Source organism: Theropithecus gelada, chromosome 14 (assembly GCF_003255815.1).
Source record: "Theropithecus gelada isolate Dixy chromosome 14, Tgel_1.0, whole genome shotgun sequence".
Lineage (NCBI taxonomy): Eukaryota > Metazoa > Chordata > Mammalia > Primates > Cercopithecidae > Theropithecus > Theropithecus gelada.
The window spans coordinates 44992986-45010347 of record NC_037682.1 but is presented as its reverse complement, the minus strand read 5'-3'; the positions used below and the strand labels follow the sequence as shown (position 1 = coordinate 45010347).

At 37.8% G+C, this 17362-nt stretch overlaps 1 protein-coding gene across 3 annotated transcripts in view; it reads left to right on the top strand.

Moving 5' to 3' along the window:
* Positions 1-17362, top strand: part of PRMT3 (protein arginine methyltransferase 3) — a 135598-nt gene that overhangs the window by 43035 nt on the left and 75201 nt on the right. The gene's annotated exons all lie outside the window — the stretch shown is intronic.

Below are 17362 nucleotides of genomic sequence, written 5' to 3'. Positions count from 1 at the left end.
ATAGTTTTCCTGAATTTAATTATATTCGATACATGGCAGAATGGTGACATTATTTTTTAAGTAGCTACATTAGATACTGTAATGTGTAATTTTAAAAAATAGCTACAGTCTTCTTACAGTAGTTTATTCCGAAATGGCGCTTATTTATTGGCTATTCATAATCTTTAAAAAGTGATAAATTATCTTTTTTATCTTAAAAATCCTAATAAATTATTTTTCTACTTTCTAAGTTTTAGATATCTAAGTGTTTGCCTGAAAGCCTTCAGGGACTAGTAAGAACTTATTAGGACTGTTTCATCAAAATTAACATAATACTGCCACCATTATCATACTGAATGTCCTATCTTTTTAATCTGTTAGGCCAAGTAATCAATGTCCATTATCACGTAAAATAGAATTTATTGCTGTTATTGAAATAATAAAAGGAAGGCATGTTACATAGCTTCATAATTTGCTGGTGAAATCTTGAGTCAAGACAGAATATTTATTTTTAAATATATGGAAAATAAAATTAATGGGGGCTGAGTATGGTAACTCACACCTGTAATCCCAGCACTTTGGGAGGCTGAGGCAGGTGGATCACCTGAGGTCAGGAGTTTGAGACCAGCCTGGCCAACATGATGAAACCCCATCTCTACTAAAAATACAAAAATTAGCCAGGCATGGTGGCAGGCATCTGTAATCCCAGCTACTTGGGAGGCTGAGGCAGGAGAATGGCTTGAACCCAGGAGGTAGAGTTTGCTGTGAGCCAAGATCACACCACTGCACTCCAACCTGGGCAATAGAGCGAGACTCCACCTCAAAAAAAAAATTGTATTTGACAGCTGATTATACTTACTGATATGTCAATTTGACAGAAATAAACTGGATAGTATTTCTAATAAAGATTTTTAAATTATTTTGAAATTCTTTTTTCCTTAAAGTTCTATTTGGTAGATATATTTTCATAAAATAAATTTATCAAAAAATTTTAAGACAATGAGTTTTGCTTTATTTTTTTTTATAAATTTTGAATAAACATAGTTATAATCCTGGTGAAATAGACATTTCAAGGAACTTTTGGAATATTCAGATTTAATGTAGTAGTGTAGGGAGTTCCAGTCTAGAGCTGATGACAGTCACAGTTGTTGACGGTTACGATTTTGTATGTGAAACAGTATGTTGATTTTTTTTTAATGCTAAGATTGGCCTTAAACAACCTTTAGTCACAATATTATTATATTCTCACACCAAAGAATTTGTATCAGCACTCTAATTTCTCATGAATTGAAAGAGTAGATATGAATTAAAAATGTAACATTTCTTTAAAGACTATGAAAAGATGCTTCCGAGAAAGCACATTTGAGGCATATAGTTGACAAGAATTTTAAATAGTTTATGCTGTATATTTTACTCTTCTTGGAAAATGCATCTTTTAAATTACTCCAAAATAGACTTTATAGGCAAACCAAAAGAAAGACTTGTCCAAACTTCCTGTTACCTCAGTTGAACATTATTATATATCTGATTACAATAACTAATGGGATAGTTCTTGCTCTGCCTAGCAGAATGATACTTCTGGATGTTGATGTTCTAGGATTTTTCACTTCCAGATCTGAAAGATGATCTAGAATTATTAATATGCAATTAATACCTTAGAACCAGCTGATTTAATAACTGCAGTTAGCTGGATTGAATGAATTCATGAGATTGTCTTTATGATGTGAACTTTGAAAGTTGTACTGTTGAAAGTTGTACTGGAATCCATTTTGTACCCTTCTGCTTTCTTCTGTACTAAGGAGGGCTAACCCTGCAGGCTGCCTTTCCAAAGCTCCAATGATGGCTGACTTCTACTGAGTTTGGGGAACCCAATGGGAAACACTAGAAACACTAAATCTCCCAAAATGTAAGAAAGGGAGAAGCCAGGGCATTTCTTCCCTTCTTTATCTCTAGTGTGTTGCTGGCAAAAGCTGTTTCTTTTGTGGTTCCACTTCCCACCGGACAGGCATGCTGTAATTCCAGCATCCACTGTGCAACCCCAGCCCTGGGTTCTTGTAGCAGTAGCCTAGGAATTATAAACTTGTGGGCATTATAAAGTCTGGTTGTCTCACTCTCTTGATGACTTCTCGTATCTTTTATCCTCTGTATAAGTGACTTTTGACATTAATTTTCCTCTATTTTAGACAGCTTTTGTGGTTTCTCTTTTCCTAGTTTGTACTTATAACTCAGGTGTCCCCAGACTTCTTGGCACCAGGGACCAGTTTCATGGAAGACAGTTTTCCCATGGATTGGGGGATAGGGATGGGATGGTTTTAGGATAAAACTGTTCCATCTTACATCATTAGATTCTCATAAGGAGCATACAGTCTCAATTCCTCACATGCACAGTTCACAATAGGGTTCATGCTCCTATGAGAATCTAATGCCACTGCTGATGTGACAGGAGGCAGAGCTCAGGTGGTAGTGCTGGCCTGCTACTCACCTCTTGCTGCGCAGTCCAGTTCCTAATAGGCCATGGACCAGTACCCGTCCATGGCCTGGGGGTTGGGGACTCTTGCTTTAACTGAAATAAAGAACATTTTTCACTTTAGAGCATTGGTTGGGTAGGACCTCTCCCTTCTTCAGGAAGGCAGTCATTGGAGTCACTGGAGCCTGAGATGAAAGGAGCCAGTTATTTGGAAGCCAAGATGCTTGGAAGCCAGTAATGAAAAACAAATCAGTGTGTCCAGGAAGGGATAACTAAGAACTTTTCTTCTTCCTTGCCACAAAGGTGTTACTTTTAAGCATTTGCATTATCTCACTGTCTGGCTTTCCTTGTTTTAAGCGAGTTGAAGTCTAGCAACTGTTTTAAGTGCTCTAGGTGGGGCATTGGACACTGAACTTATGGCAGTCAGCTCTGGATGGCCTTATTTCTCTAGTGAAATTTGCATTTAAGGCATTAAGAAGGCTTGTGCTAAATTATTTTCAGTCATCTTTGTGGATTGGAAATATCATTTATGGTATCTTCTAAATCCTACAAGTCCCTAACTTTATTTAGTACTTTCATTAGGATTTTTGATGTGAGAAACTGGAAAACATTAATTACATAATTAAACAAAGGGCAGGTATGCTTTCTAAAATTTATCCTCCATGTTTCAGGCACATTGGCTGAAACAGTAGGCAAATGGTAAACAACTATTTTAAATCTGTAGCCACATTTTCATGAACCAGCATTTTAAACTTAAATTGCACAGACTCCTGTCTTTGTTTTTTCTTTACATACAACATAATAAGGATACAAAAATCTAGAATGAACCACGGTTAAGCATTTTTTTTTTTCTCTTTTTACAAGTGTTTCCAACAAGGAAAGACAAAAATGGAATATACCCTCCAGAATTGGGCACAGATGTTTAATGGACGTGTAATCCAGTATAGCAATGTAGAAATCATATATTGCAGAGATGTACATCTGTTTTCTTCTTCTGTGGTCCACTAACTATTCCATGGCTGAATCTAAATATGTTTTTAGTCTGCACCTGTTTATGAATTTTTGTCTTTATTTTGGAAGATTTTTCTAGATAAGACTAATTTTAAAAGCTAAATTATTGCTGTTAGCATGTTATTTAATAAATGATCACTTGTCTTTTATTAACAAATTCCCAGTTTTAGGCTTGCCTTTAATTTTATATTTTCATTTTTGTTTTTATTTAAGAGAAGTTTTGTTTTTATTTTATATATTTAAGGTGTACAATATGATGTTTTTATTTACACAGTGAAATTATTACTGCTGTCACATTAACATGTCCATCATCTCACATACTTACCTGTCTTCGTGTATGTAGTAAGAGCACCTAAAATCTATTCTCTTAGGAAATGTTTCATATACAATACAATATTACTAACTATAGTCCTCATGCTCTACATTTTCATTTTCATCAGATGGAATTTCTGTTTGACAAAATTGTTTCAGTTAAATGTAAACAGTTTAATCCCCAGAAGATGTTAATACGTATTGCCTTTTGTGTCTGTGTCCCCATTTTTTACATTTTAGTCTACCAATAGAAGTTCTTGTTTTGAGAGCTGTTCTTTATTGCTTCTTATTTCTGACTATGTAATAAAACTGTTCAAAATAAGCATCCCTAATTCTGACCCAGTAAGCCAAATTGACTCATTTGGTGTTGCTGTGTTTCCTCTGTTTTCAGCATGACTTTGCAAGGACATAGAGTAAGTCCACAGGGCTTAGCATTAGTAAATGACGGAATGTGAATTGTAAGAGAATGTTCCCAGACAGAAATTCGCTGGCCTCAGACTTTTATAATTTTATGTACAACACATTAAAGGCATGGAGTTAGTATATGACAGGGTTAAGAATGTTGGTCCATAGGCAAACTACCTCCATTTTTGGGCATGTTACCTCTCTATGCCTCAGTTTCCTTCTCTATAAAATGAAAATAACAGTATTACCTACTTCATAAGGTTTTTTTGTGAGGATTAAATGAGTCAATACATGCAAATTTCTTAGAACAGTTTCTGGCACATAAGATCTTAATAATTTAGCCATTCAGTTTTGAAAGTTATACAAACTTTTAAGTACTCTGTAACTCATGAGCGAGCTACCACACTAGCTAATTCAATAAAAGTTGAAAATAATCATATACATGAAATAAAGAATATTAATTCTTGGAGGAAGAACATTCTTAGGGCTTCTCCCTCGCTTACAGCCCTTTGTAAAAGCAGAAGACTTTCTCTTTCCATGTCTAGCATTTACTAATTGACTGTCTGTGGTTGGTGTGCAGAAGTATGAAAGTAAACTGATGGATGTGAGTGACTGGGATTTGGGGTATTCTTGGTATTTTTCTTAATGTTAGTTGAATCAAAATGTATTTTATGTATATTTCAAGCATAATTCTCAGTTTGCTGCCTTGGAAACAATTTTTAGGCAGTACTGACAATGCCTAATAATTTTAGATAAAACATAAAATTCCCATTCCACAGTACTATTTTCTAGTACTGTTAAGTGTTAACAGGGAGATATTTATAGTACTTGAACAATGAAAGAAAAATTGTGGTTCGTATTTTTTCATAAGTACGCTAACATCTGAATCAAGAATAAAACGAAAACAAAGAGAATAGAAATGTAATTAAGAATACGTCCCTTGTGTATAATTATTTTGGTCTTATAATCTATATGTTTGTTTTGTCTATGCTCTTAACCACTTCCTAGCCTTTCTTTTATTCAATCTTCAATAAGTTATAAAGTATTCTAATCATGAATATTAAAAGGTTAAGTTATTCAGGAACACGAATCAATTGCCCTTATAAACATTTTTCAGGTAATCCCTCAGAGAACACAAAATGTTTGTTAATTTTGATTTTAAACTCTAAAATTCTATAACAACTTAAAAATATTTTGTCAGTAATACCGTTTACTTCTCCCTGGGAGTAAAAGTAAACCCTTCAAATTTACAGCTTGCGTTTGTAGACACACAAGCATTTATGATAAATACAAATTATCTTCTGTAAACTGTATATTGTGTATACACGCCACTTTTTTTTTTTTTTTTTTTTTTTTTGTCCATTCAACTGTTAATAGACACTTAGGTTGATTCTATATCTTGGCTCTTGTGAATAGTGCTCTTATAAACGTGGGAGTGCAGACACCTCTTTGGCATACTGATTTCTTTTCCTTTGAATATGTAGTGTGATTGCTGGATCATATAATAGTTCTATTTTAAGTTTTTTGAGGAACCTCTATATTCTTTTTCATAATGGCTGTACTAATGTATATTCTTAACAGCAGTGTATATGAATTCCCTTTCACTGCATCCTTGCATCCTTATTTTGTCTTTTTGATAACAGCTGTTCTAACTGGCATGAAATAATATCACATTATAATTTCAGTTTGCATTTCCCTGATGATTAGTAATGTTGAGCATTTTTTAATGTACCTGCTGGCCTTTTATATGTCTTCTTTTGAGAGATGTCTATTCAGTTTATTTGCCCATTTTTGATCAGATTATTTGAGTTTTTGCTATTGAGTTCTTTATATATTCTGGATATTAATCTCTTGCTGGATAAATAATTTTATAAATATTTTCTCCCACTCTGCAGATTGTCTCTTTATTGTTTTCTTTGCTGTGCAGAAACTTTAATTTTTTAGTGGCTTTTTTTTTTTTTTTTACTTTCAGATTTGGGGGTACATGTACAGGTTTGTTATTTAGGTAATAACTCATGCCATTGGGGTTTGTTGTACAAATTATTTCATCACCTGGGTACTAAGCCTAGTACCCAATAGTTATTTTCTTTTCTTTTCTTTTTTTCAGACAGTCTCGCTGTATCGCCCAGGCTGGAGTGCAGTGGTGCGGATCGCAGCTCACTGCAAGCTCCGCCTCCCGGGTTTACGCCATTCTCCTGCCTCAGCCTCCCGAGTAGCTGGGACTACAGGTGCCCACCACCTCGCCTGGCTAGTTTTTTGTGTTTTTTAGTAGAGACGGGGTTTCACCGTGTTAGCCAGGATGGTCTCGATCTCCTGACCTCGTGATCCACCCATCTTGGCCTCCCAAAGTGCTGGGATTACAGGCTTGAGCCACTGCGCCCGGCCTACTTTTTCTATAAATTTGTTTAAATTCCTTATAGATGCTGTTTATTAGACCTTTGTCAGATGCATAGTTTGCAAGTATTTTCTCACATTCTATAGGTTGTCTGTTTATTCTGTTGATGGTTTCTTTTGCTGTGCAGAATCTCTTTAGTTTAATTAAATTTTTGCTTTTGCTGAAATTGCTTTTGGCATCTTTGTCATGAAATCATTGCCTGTTCCTGGGTCCAGGATGGTATTGCCTAGGTTGTGTTTCGGGGTTTTTATAGTTTTGGGTTTTACATTTAAGTCTTCAGTTCACCTTGAGTTGATTTTTGTATATGTTATAAGGAAGGGGTCTAATTTCAGTCTTCTGCATATGGCTAGGCAGTTATCCCAGCACCATTTAGTGAATAGAGAGTCCTTTCCTTGTTGCTTGTTTTTGTCAGCTTTGTTGAAGACTAGAAATTGATCTTCAATCTGATTGAAGGTTGTGGGTGTGTGGCTTTATTTCTGGGCCTGCTGTTCTGTTCCATTGGTCTATGTGTCTGTTTTTGTACCAGTACTGTGCTGTTTTTATTACTGTAGCCCTGTGGTATAGTTTGAAGTCAGAAAATGTGATACCTCCAGTTTTATTCTTTTTACTTAGGATTGCCTTGGTTATTTGAGCTGTTTTTTGGTTCCATGTGAATTTTAAAGTAGAAGAATGTCATTGGTAGTTTGATAGGAATAGCATTGAATCTATACATGACTTTGGGCAGTGTGACCATTTTAATGGTATTGATCCTACTCATCAGCATGGGATTTTTTTGTAGAAGCTACTTAATTTGGTATAATCCCATTTGTCTGTTTTTGCTTTTGTTGTTTATGCTTTTGAGATCATCTCCACAAAGTCTTTGCCCAGACCAATGTCCTGAAGCATTTCCCGATGTTTTCTTCTATTAGTTTAATAATTTAAGATCTTGGCTGGGCGCAGTAGCTCACGCCTGTAATCCCAGCACTTTGGGAGGCCAAGGGGGGCCAATCACGAGGTCAGGAGATTGAGACCATCCTGGCTAACACAGTGAAACCCTGTCTCTACTAAAACTACAAAAAATTAGCCGGGCATGGTGGCGGGTGCCTATAGTCCCAGCTACTCGGGAGACTGAGGCAGGAGAATGGCGTGAACCCAGGAGGTAGAGCTTGCAGTGAGCTGAGATTGCGCCACTGCACTCCAGCCTGGGCGACAGAGCAAAACTCCATCTCAAAAAATAAAAATAAAAATAAATAATTTCAGTTCTTACATTTAAATCTTTAATCCATTTTTAGTTGATTTATTATTTATTTATTTATTTTCTGTCACCCAGGCTGAAGTGCCCTGGCACCGTCTCAGCTCACCGCAACCTCTGCCTCCTGGGCTCAAGCAGTCCTTCCACCCCAGTCTCCTGAGGAGCTGGGACTACAGGTGTGCACCATTATACCCAGCTAATTTTTGTGTTTTTAGTAGAGAGGGTGTTTTGCCATATTGCCCAGGCTGGTCTTGAACTCCTGGGCTTAAGCAAGCCACCCACCTCAGCCTCCCAAACTATTGAAGAGGGTGTCCCTTCTCCAATGAATGTTTTTGGTACCTTTGCCAAAAATCAGTTGGCTATAAATGTATGAATTTATTTCTGGGTTCTCCAATATGTTCTTTTGGTCTATGTGTCTGCTTTTATGCCAATATCATGCTGTTTTGGTTACTATAGCTTGTTGACATCAGGTATTGTGATACCCCCAGCTTTGCTCTTTTTGCTCAGGATCACTTTGGCTATTCAGGATCTTTTGTGGTTTCATACAAGTTTTAGGGTTGTTTATTTCTATGAAGAATGTCATTGTTATTTTGATAGGAATTATACTGAATCTGTAAATCACTTTGGCCAGTATGGTTATTTCAACAGTATTAATTCTTCCAATTCATGAGCATGGGATGAGTTTCCATTTTTGGTCGTTCTCTTCAATTTCTTTCATTAGTATTTTGTAGTTTTCATTGTAGAGATCTTTCAACTCTTTGTTTAAACTTATTCCTAAGTATTTTATTTTACTGTGGTTATGTAAATAGCATTGCTTTCTTGATTTCTTTATTACTTCCCCTGGGTATAGAAGTGCTACTATTTTTGTATACTGATTTTGTATCGTGCAGCTTTACTGAATCTGTCAGTTCCAAGAGGTTTTTAGATTTTCTGTGTGAGATCATGTCGTCTTCAAACAGGAACAATTTGTCGCCATTCTTTCCAATTTGGATGTCCTTTATTTATTTTTCTTGCCTGATTGCTCTGGCTAGTGTTATGTTGAATAAAAGTGGTGAAAGTGGACATCCTTGTCTTATTCCATTTCTTAGAGGAAATGGTTTGAACTTGTCCCCATTCAGTATGTTGTTGATTGTGGTTTTGTCATTGATGGCCTTTGTTGTGTTGAGGTATGTTCCTTCTATGCCTAACTTGTTGAGAGTATTTATCATGAAGCGATGTTGAATTTTATCAGATGCTTTTTCTGTGTCTTTTGAGATGATCATATGGCTTTTGTCTTTCATTTTGTTGAAGTATCATGTTTATTGATTTGTGTACATTTTGTCATCCTTGCATCTCTGGGATAAATCCCACTTGATCATGGCAAGTGATCTTCTGATGTGCCACAGGATTTAGTTTGCTAGTATTTTGTTAAGGACTTTTACATCTGTGTTCATCTGGGATATTGGCCTGCAGTTCCTTTTTGCTGGTGTCTTTAACTGATCTGTGTAATGCTAACCTCGTAGAATGAGTTTGGAAGAAATCCCCACTCTTGATTTTCTGGAAGAGTTTGAGAGTAGTCGCTGTTAGTTCTTGAAATGTCTGGTACAATTTAACAGTGAAGGCATCGAGTCCTGAATTTTTCTCTGATAGACTTTTTACTACAGATTCAATCTAGTTACTTGTGTTCTGTTCAGATTTTCTATTCCTGGTTCAATCTTGGTAGGTTGTATGTGTCCAGAAATGTATCCATTTCCTCTAGGTTTTCCAGTTTGTTAGCGTATGGTTGTTCATCATAGTCTCTAATAAACCTTTGCATTTCTCTGGTATCTGTTTTAATGTCTGTTTCTGATTTTATTTATTTTGGTGTTTTCTCTCTTCTTGGTTAGTCTAGCTAATGGTTTGTCAATTTTGCTTATCTTTTTTAAAAACCAAGTTTTCTTATTGATCTTTTCTATTTTTTAAGTCTCAGTTTTGTTCAATTCTGCTCTGACCTTTATTATTTCTTTCCTTCTACTTTGTTTTTCTAGTTTTTTGAGATGCATCATTAGGTTTTGTATTTGAGATCATTCAACTTTTTTTGATGTAGACATCTGGTGGAGCAATGGCCGTTTCCAGACTTCCTAGTGTTCCAAAGGGAAAGACTTCTACCTGTAGATGAGTTTTAGTGTTCCAGTTGGGAGTGGTGTGGTGACTCTGTTTCCAGATAGATGCAATGGTACAGCCTCTACGCAGCTTCTTGACCTGTGTTCAACATCAGCAATAATATGAGTTACTCAGTGGTATAGGCTGTAGAAGTCTGTGGCAGTGGTGGCAGCAGCATAGTTTTTAAGGTACGCAGTTGCAACAGTTTGGGAGATCTTCCTGTTTTCATTTTTCCTACAATAGGAAGACTTAGCTGACCCTGCTGTTAGGTCTGACATGGTCTATAAGCAGCAGCAGTGGTGCTTGGAGCTGCAATGGGGCCACAGTACTGCAATCAGAGTCCCATGAACCTATTGTGGCACCTGGGTCTTGGAGTGCCGATTCACCCTCTGTGGCAGGGTTGGATGTAAGTTTCCCACAAGAACCAGGATCTGTGACAATGAGGCACCCTCCAGCAGCTCAGAACCAGACAGCTCAGTTGTAACTGTGGTTTTACCCTTGGAGTTCAAGCCACAGCACTGGCCTGACCCTGGGGAAGCAGGGATGTTCTGGAGGTTTGGGCTTGGGGGAGCAGGGTAGACTGTATAGTAGTGACTCTAGACACTAGGATGGTGGGTGTTAGCTGTATCCCAGACTCTGTGAGGCTGGGTGCAGCAGCAGCAGGTACCCCAGAATGGTGGAGCTCAGCTGTCATTTGGGCCCTAAGGGCAGCTGGTGGCCTAAAGGCACAGTGATGACTCTACTTCCCACGGAAAGGGGTGTTTCTGCAGCTCGGACTCGTGGGGGTTAATCTAGCTTCAGGCAAGCAGGGTACTAGAGTTGTTGTGTAAGGTAGGGTGTCTCAGCTCAGCCGCTGCTCTTGTTTCCCTGGGATGCAGGATACTGCATCAGCTCAGCCCTGGGATGCACAGATACTTAGCTTAGCCAGGTCACTGATTCGCCAGAGGATGATATGCCACTTCACCATAGGCCTGTGGGACATTACTGTTCTGAGTGGCCCGGGCACCATTTCTCATGATACTGGGTACTACTTCAGCTTAGGTACTGGGGTTGTGGCTTCTCTGGGCAGCCAAGGCACCATTTCCTGGGATGCAGGGCACTGCTTCAACCCTGATGGCAGAGCAGTGTTACTGCTCTGAGTGGCCCTAGTACTCTTCCCAGGAGGCAGCATACTGCTGCAGCTCCAGCTCGAGGGGGTGGGGAGAGGGGTAGGTGGAGTGCCTCCACCTCTGCTTGACCCTACGTGTAAGGGTGTAACAGCTGCTCACAGCTCTGCCTGGGGAAGTTGGACCACCAGACTGGGGTGGTTCAGCAGCTTAGCCTTAGAGATGAACGGGAGCTGTGGCTACTAGCCCCTGAAGCAAGGTACACTTCAGCCGTAGTTTCAGTTCCAAGATGGCAGTAACCACACAGGCCACTGGGGGCAGGACACAGTGTCAGTATCTCTTGGGAGAGCACGGCTTTTTGGACCCCAGGCAGCTCCCTCAGCTGGCATATTGCCTATTAGGACTGCAGGCGACCCCAGTGGTGAGGTCTGTAGATGTCCAGTGTGTTGATGGAGGTTGCTGGGATCCTCTTGCTTACCTCTTTGCCTTAGGGAGAAGTTCCTCCTGATTCCCACTTGATCCTGGTTGGGGTTTGGGGTGGTAGGAGACTGGTGTTTTCTTTCATTCTCTATGTGGCCATCCTGAGTTTTTGTGCTCACCAGGCTTTCTGTTACTCCAATGATGTCTCCAGAGCTCTCCCTGGGTTATTTTCGTTAACATAGTTGTATATTTCATTGTTCTTGCTGTCTTTGTGAAAGGGACAAGTGCTAGTGGCTTCTGGTCAGCCCTTACTGATATCACTCTCGAAAGCCACCAATTTTATTAATATACATTGCAGTTTCAAAAATCGTAGTATTAGGGGAGGTGTCCATTTTAGAATTGATGAAATACTGTAAATAAGTGGAGATCATATTACCATGTTTGAAGTTTGGAAGACATTGTAAAGGTGTCAGTTCTCTTCATATTAGTCTGTAGATTTAATGCAATCCAGTAAAAATCCCAACCATGTTTATGTGGAGTTTGAAAAATCAGCTTTTTAGGTAAATGAAAAAGAAGCCCAAAAGCAGCCTGTATACTTTTAAGAGAATAAGGTGGGAGGACGTGGTGTACTAGATATCAAGCTATAAAGTATAATACAGCAATTAAAACAGTGTTTGACTTGTGCAAAGACTGACAAACAGACCTGTGTAACCCATACTCATAAGATCACTTGATTTATGGTAAAGGTGGTATTACAGAGTAGTGAGGAAAGGATGATGCTGAAACAACTGAATATCCTTATTGGGGAAAATATAAAGAAATAAGACTTCTACTTCATAGAAAACGAAGAAATCAGTTCCAAGTGGAGTAAAGTTCTACATGGAAAAAGAGCCTTAGGAGAGAATAAAAGGGGAATACATTTATGACTTTGGATAGAGAAAATTTCTTAGTCAAAACCCCCAAAATACTAATGTTAAGAGAAAAGATAGTGGCTCACTTTTGTAATCCCAGCAGTTTGATTGGCTCAGGCAGGAGGATGGTTTAAGCCCGGAAGTTCAAGACTGCATGAGCTGTGATTGCACCACTGCACTCCATCCTGGGCAACAAGCAAGATGCTGACTCTTAGAGAGAGAGAGAGAGAGAGAGGCCGGGTGCGGTGGCTCACGCCTGTAATCCCAGCACTTTGGGAGGCTGAGGCAGGTGGATCATGAGGTCAGGAGATCGAGACCATCCTGGCTAATGCAGTGAAACCCTGTCTCTACTAAAAAGACAAAAAAAAAAGGAGAAAGGGAGAGAGATAAAGAAAAAATAAATTGGACTACATCAAAATTAAGAGATTCTGTCATAAAAATACATATTTAAGAGCATGAAAAGCAATAACAGTCATTCTCGATGTCTTTTATGTACAGCGATGATGAATAAATTGATATGCTTTTATCCAAATGGTTAGTATTGTACTATATATTGAAATAGTAATATTAATTTTTCTTGAATTTTACAAAGAAAAAATTTGAAATTATATTGAAGCATTCACTGAGTACTTACTATGTCCCAAGCACTGGTTACTGTTGTGTTTGGCCGTTCTTTTTACTAATCCTTTATTGGATATGTGCTTTGCAAATATTTTCTCCCACTCTGGCAGGTCCTTTTGTCCTTTTAACAGAGTCTTTCATAAAGCAAAAGTTTTTAATATTGATAAAGTCTAATTTATCAATTATTTTTATAGATCATGCCTTTGGTATCAAGTCTAAAATTTCTTAATCTGTAGTTTCACCTCTCCCTTTTTTTCCTTGTCTCTTGTGTTCCTTTAACAAACCCTAGTAGTCCTCAATATAATATCTGAATTACAGGTTGATATATTGTAGTAATACACAGAAAATATCAAATAAGTATTTTTATGATTCAGATTTTACTTTCTGGTACTAGAAGATATTTTATGGTCATTTTTTACTGCCTAAATTTGGAATCAAAGAATCCTGGTCTTTCACTGGAAAATGATATGTAGAGACCATCATCTAGGTTCCTACAGACCAGATGTTATTAACTTTTTAAATATAAAAAGTCACAAATCTACACTCATATTTTCAGTGTAAGATTATGGAATTTTTACTTGAAATCTTTGATTTTATACTTGCATCTCTTTACTTCTATGCAGAAAACCTTAGTTCCTAAGATAATAATTGCTTTATCATATAGCCTACCTATAATAGTTTCAGAATTTTATTTTTTTGTTTTTTTGAGACGGAGTTTTGCTCTTTTGCTGAGGCTAGAGTGAAGTGGCGTGATCTTGGCTCACTGCAACCTCTGCCCCCCAGGTTCCAGTGATTCTTCTGCCTCAACCTCCCTAGTAGCTGGGATTAGAGACACCTGCCACCACGCCCTGGCTAATTTTTGTGTTTTCAGTAAAGATGGGATTTCACCATGTTGGCGGGGCTGGTCTTGAACTCCTGACCTCAGGTGATCTGCCTGCCTCAGCCTCCCAAAGTGCTGGGATTACAGGTTTGGGCCACCGCGCCTGGCCAGTTTCCGGGATTTAACACCAATTTCACTACTAAACAATAAGACTTCTAAATGTAGCTTAAAATTTGTTTATATTTTTTCTTATAGAATGTATCTCATGAGAAATGTACAGTCAAAATATTGGTTCTACTTTTAAAGTCACTTGTCACTATTTTCTCCTTTTATGTTACTAACTTGATACACAACCAGATTTCAGTGTTTTCTTTTTTTCGATTTTGGGGAGGATTGCTTCTTTTTCCCTTGTTTAGTTTAATTTTGTGTTTTAGTTATGCAAAAAATTACTAATTTTTTAGTAATTTTTATGTACATTTTAAGATAACAGGAGATTCTGTTTCTTCTTCTGTTATCTTCCTTTGTGGATAGATGACCATTTTCTTTTTATCTTTGGGGTTATTTTGAAAATATTAGATATGTATATATTCACCATTATGCAAAAGTTAGCATATTCAAGATATTGTTCTATACTTTGCTTTTATTCAACTAAAATTCTATCTCAGAAATCACTTCATTATTCTATAGAAATATTTCTCATTCCTTTTTATGGCTGTACACACATGCACACCAACTTTCCTAGACATGTATTTGATTAATTTTGCACAGTCCCCTGACCTGAACTAATAATATTCAAGTATATTTCAAATATAAGGTTTTTATTCTTGTGTAGAATAAATTGTATAGGTAATTACATTCTACATAATTCATGCTCATTTGAATTTTACCCATTCTTTTGCTATTACAAATAATATTGAATATTCTTGTACATGTGTAATATCATTTTATATTGCTAGAGGTGAGATTGATATATCAAAGGGTTAATGAGGGCTGGGCATGGTGGCTTATACCTGTAATCCCAGCACTTTGGGAGGCCAAGGCAGGAAGATTGCTTGAGGCCAGTTCTGGAGGGATGGAGAAAGGAAGGGAGAAGGCAACGTTACTGGTTATTGCCAAATTCTCCTCAATACTGTGTACCATTTGACTTTCTTACCAACAGTGGAATGAGAATACCCATGTTTCCGCAGTCTTACCAAAGAGTGTGTCGAAGGGTCACTTTTAAATTATTGAGTTTAGGTTTTTCTTGCCACCCAGGCATTGTAAATCAGAGTTGTATGTTTGGGGCCTCTCTTTTTTTTTTTTTTTTTTTTTTATGAAAAATTTATTAAAAATTAAAGTAAATAAAAACCAAGCAATGGAAGCAGACAAAGGAATGATTGATTGATGGAGTTACATGCAAGAAAGGCTAACATAATTGTATGTTTTTCTGTACTAGCCTGGATGTCTGAAAGGTATTCTAGCATATAGTTCCAAGCAGGTGCAAGATGGCACTACCTTTGGGTCTAGTGGGAGACGATATTCATATAATTGGGTTCTGATTTGTATTCCTGGGTGTAAATCTTGTTCTTCAGATCATCCTTCTAGCCAGATAATAGCCAGCCTTCACTCTACAGCTGCCAAGGTATCTGTACAGCCTCTCTTGGTCCTTGTTGAAGCACTTTTCTGATGGCTACACAAATAGTCTTTTTTTTTTTAATTTATTTTTTATTATTATTATACTTTAAGTTGTAGGGTACATGTGCATAACGTGCAGGTTTGTTACATATGTATACTTGTGCCATGTTGCTGTGCTGCACCCATCAACTCGTCAGCACCCATCAACTCGTCATTTACATCAGGTATAACTCCCAACGCAATCCCTCCCCCCTCCCCCCTCCCCCCTCCCCATGATAGGCCCCGGTGTGTGATGTTCCCCTTCCCGAGTCCAAGTGATCTCATTGTTCGGTTCCCACCTATGAGTGAGAACATGCGGTGTTTGGGTTTCTGTTCTTGTGATAGTTTGCTAAGAATGATGGTTTCCAGCAGCATCCATGTCCCTACAAAGGACACAAACTCATCCTTTTTTATGGCTGCATAGTATTCCATGGTGTATATGTGCCACATTTTCTTAATCCAGTCTGTCACTGATGGACATTTGGGTTGATTCCAAGTCTTTGCTATTGTGAATAGTGCAGCAATAAACATACGTGTGCATGTGTCTTTATAGCAGCATGATTTATAATCCTTTGGGTATATACCCAGTAATGGGATGGCTGGGTCATATGGTACATCTAGTTCTAGGTCCTTGAGGAATCGTCATACTGTTTTCCATAATGGTTGAACTAGTTTACAATCCCACCAACAGTGTAAAAGTGTTCCTATTTCTCCACATCCTCTCCAGCACCTGTTGTTTCCTGACTTTTTAATGATTGCCATTCTAACTGGTGTGAGATGGTATCTTGTTGTGGTTTTGATTTGCATTTCTCTGAGGGCCAGTGATGATGAGCATTTTTTCATGTGTCTGTTGGCTGTATGAATGTCTTCTTTTGAGAAATATCTGTTCATATCCTTTGCCCACTTTTTGATGGGGTTGTTTGTTTTTTTCTTGTAAATTTGTTTGAGTTCTTTGTAGGTTCTGGATATTAGCCCTTTGTCAGATGAGTAGATTGCAAAAATTTTCTCCCATTCTGTAGGTTGCCTGTTCACTCTGATGGTAGTTTCTTTTGCTGTGCAGAAGCTCTTTAGTTTAATGAGATCCCATTTGTCAATTTTGGCTTTTGCTGCTGTTGCTTTTGGTGTTTGAGACATGAAGTCTTTGCCCATGCCTATGTCCTGAGTGGTACTACCTAGGTTTTCCTCTAGGGTTTTTATGGTATTAGGTCTAACATTTAAGTCTCTAATCCACCTTGAATTAATTTTCGTATAAGGAGTAAGGAAAGGATCCAGTTTCAGCTTTCTACTTATGGCTAGCCAATTTTCCCAGCACCATTTATTAAATAGGGAATCCTTTCCCCATTTCTTGTTTCTCTCAGGTTTGTCAAAAATCAGATGGCTGTAGATGTGTGGTATTATTTCTGAGGACTCTGTTCTGTTCCATTGGTCTATATCTCTGTTTTGGTACCAGTACCATGCTGTTTTAGTTACTGTAGCCTTATAGTATAGTTTGAAGTCAGGTAGCGTGATGCCTCCAGCTTTGTTCTTTTGACTTAGGATTGTCTTGGGGATGCAGGCTCTTTTTTGGTTCCATATAAACTTTAAAGCAGTTTTTTCCAATTCTGTGAATAAACTCATTGGTAGCTTGATGGGGATGGCATTGAATCTATAAATAACCTTGGGCAGTATGGCCATTTTCATGATATTGATTCTTCCTATCCATGAGCATGGTATGTTCTTCCATTTGTTTGTGTCCTCTTTTATTTCACTGAGCAGTGGTTTGTAGTTCTCCTTGAAGAGGTCCTTTACATCCCTTGTAAGTTGGATTCCTGGGTATTTTATTCTCTTTGAAGCAATTGTGAATGGACGTTCATTCATGATTTGGCTCTCTGTTTGTCTGTTACTGGTGTATAAGAATGCTTGTGATTTTT